This window comes from Cebus imitator, unplaced genomic scaffold (genome assembly GCF_001604975.1).
Source record: "Cebus imitator isolate Cc_AM_T3 unplaced genomic scaffold, Cebus_imitator-1.0 Scaffold16, whole genome shotgun sequence".
NCBI classification, from domain to species: domain Eukaryota; kingdom Metazoa; phylum Chordata; class Mammalia; order Primates; family Cebidae; genus Cebus; species Cebus imitator.
Window position 1 is genome coordinate 10,366,347 of NW_016107331.1, and position 4,617 is coordinate 10,370,963.

Sequence of the window (4,617 nt, forward strand, 5' to 3'; positions counted from 1 at the left end):
AAAAAAAAAAAAAAAACAAAACAAAACAAAACCTGATAGACAACTAGACTAATTAAGAAGAAAAGAGAAGAATCATATAGACACCACAAAAAATAATGAAGGGGATGTCTCCACTGACCCCACAGCAACACAAACTACCATCAGAGAATACGGTAAACACCTCTACACAAATAAACTAGAACATCTAGAAGAAATAAATGAATTCCTGGACATATACACCTTCCCCAGACTAAACCAGGAAGAAGTCGAATCCCTAAGTAGATCAATAACAAGTTCTGAAATTGAGACAGTAATTAATAGTCTACCAATAAATAAATAAATAAATAAAAACCCAGGACCAGACAAATTCACAGCCAAAGTCTATCAGAGATACAAAGAGGAGTTGGTACCACTCCTTCTGAAACTATTCCAAACAATGGGATAGGAGGATTCCTCTGTAACTCATTTTGTGAGGCCAGCATCATCCTGAAACCAAAACCTGACTGAGACACGGCAAAAAAAGAAAACTTTAGGCCAATAACCCTGATGAATTTCCGTTCAAAAATTCTCAATAAAATACTGGTAAACCAAATTCAGCAGCACATAAAAATCTTCAGCCACTATGATCAAGTCAGCTTCATCCCTAGGATGCAAGGCTGGTTCCACATACACAAATCAATAAACATAATCCATCACATAAACAAACCAATGACAAAAACCACATGATCATCTCAGCAGATGCAGAAAAGGCCTTTGATAAAATTTAACATCCCTTCATGTCAAAAACTCTCAATAAACTAGATAATGATGGGACATATCTCAAAATAAGAACTATTTATGACAAACCCACAGCCAATATCATACTGAATGGGCAAAAGCTGGAAGCATTGTTTTTGAAAACCAGTATAAGACATGGATTTTCTCTCTCACCACTCCTATTGAACATAGTATTGGAAGTTTTGGCCAGGGCAATCAGGCAAGAGAAAGAATATTCCAGTAGAAAGACAGGAAGCCAGGTTGTCTCTGTTTGCAGACAACATGATTGTATATTTAGAAAACCCCATCACATCAGCCCCAAACTCCTTAAGCTGATAAGCAACTTTAGCAAAGTCTCAGGAGACAAAATCAATGTGCAAATATCACAAGCATTCCTATATACCAAAAATAGATAAGCAGAGAGCCAAATCATTAATGCAACTTATAATCTACTTTATGAAGATTGAGATAAGTTAAAGTAAAAGCATAGAGAAGTAATACTAACCAAAAGAAAGCAGTAATAGCTTCACTAATTTTGCACAAAGCTGATTTCAAAACAAAGAAAATTATGAAGAATACATAGAAGCATTATACAGTGATAAAGAGGCCAATTATCCAGAAAGACACAGTCATTCTAAACATGTATACATTTGTCAACAGAGAATCAAGACACCTAAAACCAAAGGCTAAACTGAGTCAACTCAAAAAGAAATAAACAAATCCACTATTATAGTAAAACATTTTAACACTTCTTCAGTAATTGACAGACCAAACAGAAAGAGAAACAGTAAGGAAATAGTTGATGGGAATAACACAATTAACAACTTGATCGAATTGACATTTATAGACTGCTTCATTCAACAACAGCAGGATATACATATTTTCTAAGCACAAATGGAGTATTCAACAAGATAGATTACATTGGAAACATTAAAACACACCCTTAAAAATTTAAAGGAATAAAAATCATATATAGTATGTTTTCAGAAAATAATGGAAGCTAGAAATCAATAATGGGTTGCTGAAAATTCTAATATTTGAAAATTAAACAATGCCCTTCTAAAGTAATATATGGGTCAATGAAGGAGTTGCAAGAGAAATTTAAAATATTTTGACTTCAATAGAAATGAAAATTCAACTCATCAAAAATTTATGACATGCAGTGAATGTTGTACTTGGGAGAATTTACAGCATTAATGCATGTATTAGAAAAGAAGAAGCGTCTCAAATCAGTAACCTAATATTCTACCTTAAGTACACAATTTAAGAAAGAGAAGAACAATTTAAGACTAAATCAAGCAGAAGAAAATAAATAAATAATAAAATAAAATAAATTAATAAAATTGGTAAACTTCTAGTCCAGGTAATTAAAAAATACATGTTACCAATATTAGAATTGATAAAAAATGTATTCCTATATTCTAACTTGTTTACATTGTGGTAAAAGGCTGCCATATAAATAACGTTGACTTCTAGTAATTTGTTGAGGATATCTTTCTCAACTAAATGGTATATCACTTCTTAAAATGTTCCATAGATGTTTAAAATCGAGTTATTCTATGTCGACATGGTAGATAATTCTATATGCATATTTATACACATATATAATTTATTATATCTTTTTTATACTTGGTATAAAATGTTAGCATAAGTTACTGCTTTTTTACTTGAAATGTATTACCAATTTTACAAGTATTTTTTCTGCTTCTGACAGTATTATATATCTTGATGTATTCATTTTATGTTTAAACCTTCATAATTCCTGTTTTTATAAACTATTTCCATTAACATAAAATTTTCATATTTAATTGATTTTCCTTTGAATTGCATATTGCTATATAGTAATAATGCAAATTTTGCTTAAAACATGTGAATAGTATATGAATGATACATGAAGAAAACTTATCCCTGTTTCATTTGTATTACATTCTGAAAATTTATATTGTCAGGTATTATTTTGCCATAAAGTAAAATTATTTATTATTTTTTGTTTTGCTAATAGTTTCTCTTGTTCTATTATTCCAGTCTAGAGGATAACTTTATGATATATGGGCTTGTAATAGGTGATTTTGTGTTTCTTTGTTATTTTGTTTCTCAACACTAAGAGCATTTATGTGGTGCTTAATACAAACACATAACCCCATTCTTAATACATAGATATATAAAATAAAACAAATATTACCCTTTCAAACTTTCACATACAATTTTAAGTGTATCTTTTGTGCATATATATATATATATATATGTATATACACACACACAGACAACACACATCCATAAATACAGGTGTAACCTTGTTATTTTATTTTATTTTTTCCCCTTAAATAGGTGTTTATTGGCAGTGTGCTGTAAAGGGCGATGGAGTTAGTATTCACAGACAACATCACACACCGCTGTCACCAGGGAGGCAAGAGTGTGGGCAAGCCAGCCTGGAGCCCCAGAGTAAGAGGCCCCTTCTTCAAGAGAGTGTAGGAGGGGGCGGGGACTGGAGTGTTGGGGGCAGCCTGGGAACACCTCCACTTAGTAGGCGTGGTTAGAGATGACAAGGGACTCGCTGGCAGCAGCGCCAGCCTGACCGCTTGGGGTGTACTTTCCTTGACTGGCGAGGCTGTTGGCCAGGGCGCGCTTGATGTGTTCTTCCTGCACCACCTTCTTGTTTTCCTTCTTCCCGCCCCAGGCCTTCAGGGCAGAGGCCTGCAGGGCTCCGCCCGCCGTAGGAGAAGGTCAGGGCCCAGGGCTTCAGCAGGGGGCACTTGTTAATAGCGTTGAGGCTGATGGACGCCTCCTCCTCACTTAGGGCTCCAGAAAGGAAGGTGATCCCAGGGACCGCGGGGGAACTGTTGTGGCACAGCGCTGTGACAGTCACCATGGCAATCTCCTCGTGAGGAAACTTCTGGGTGCAGGCTTGACCTGGGGTAACCATGTTGGGCTTCAGCAAGGTACCTTCCAGGTAGATGTGGTGGTAGCTCAGAGCCTTGTAGACAGCAGCCAGCACCTTCTCGGTCACATATTGACAGCGTTTCAAGTCATGGTCCCATCAGGGAGGATCTCAGGATCCACGACAGGCGCAGTGCGTTGGCATTTTCCATGATGGCGAGGGCTAGGGGGTGTGTTCCCCATTCTTCAGCACACAACGCCACTTGGCGAAGTCAGCGCCATCCTTCTTGTACTGGGCACAGCGCTCAGACAGCCCATCCAGCCCTTGGGTGATGGTCTCACCATTTGTCCCTGCCAGGGGGAACCACTCCCTTTTCTACCTTGATGCCAACAAAGCACCCTTGGATTTGATAACTTGGGGGAAGGGACGTCCATGATCTGCCTTCTGCTAGAGTGTCTCATGGAAGAGGATGACGCCTCCCATGCAGGGGTTCACGCGGCCGTCCGCTGTCAGCAGCAGCTGGCGGTAGAAGCGCCGGTTCTCCTCCTTGTTCCCGGTACCAATGGACTGCGGCCACTTGGCAATGCTCCCAGGGGACTCATCTGCAGCCAGGATGCCCTTGCCCAGGGCCATGACGAGGTGAGTGATATCAGACAGCTCCTTCTTCTGCTCCGGGGTCAGCTCTGGATATTGGTAGGGCATGGTGCTGGTGGTAGCAAATTCCTGGTACAGGAGAGGAGCGGGTGTGCGGGATGTGGTGACGGAGGACTGTGGGCTGGCGAGTGGACTCAGGGAGAGAACGCGGCACTCATCACCAGGATCCCTTCTGCGGCACGTTCGGAGAGGAAAGCAGCGGATTCCCCCTCGGAGGGGGAGGTGCAAGGGGCGGGATAACTGTGTTATTCTTAACATCCAATGTGTATCTTTCTGATCCACATGGTAAATCAAGAACCCACATTGTTTTTTGATTCTTTATCTTCTTTCAACATCTGCATGGTTGCTGC

At 39.2% G+C, this 4,617-nt stretch overlaps 1 pseudogene; it reads right to left on the reverse strand.

Moving 5' to 3' along the window:
• Window positions 1-3,087: 3,087 nt before the first annotated feature.
• LOC108289160 lies at window positions 3,088-4,361 on the reverse strand (annotated as a pseudogene).
• Window positions 4,362-4,617: the final 256 nt, after the last annotated feature.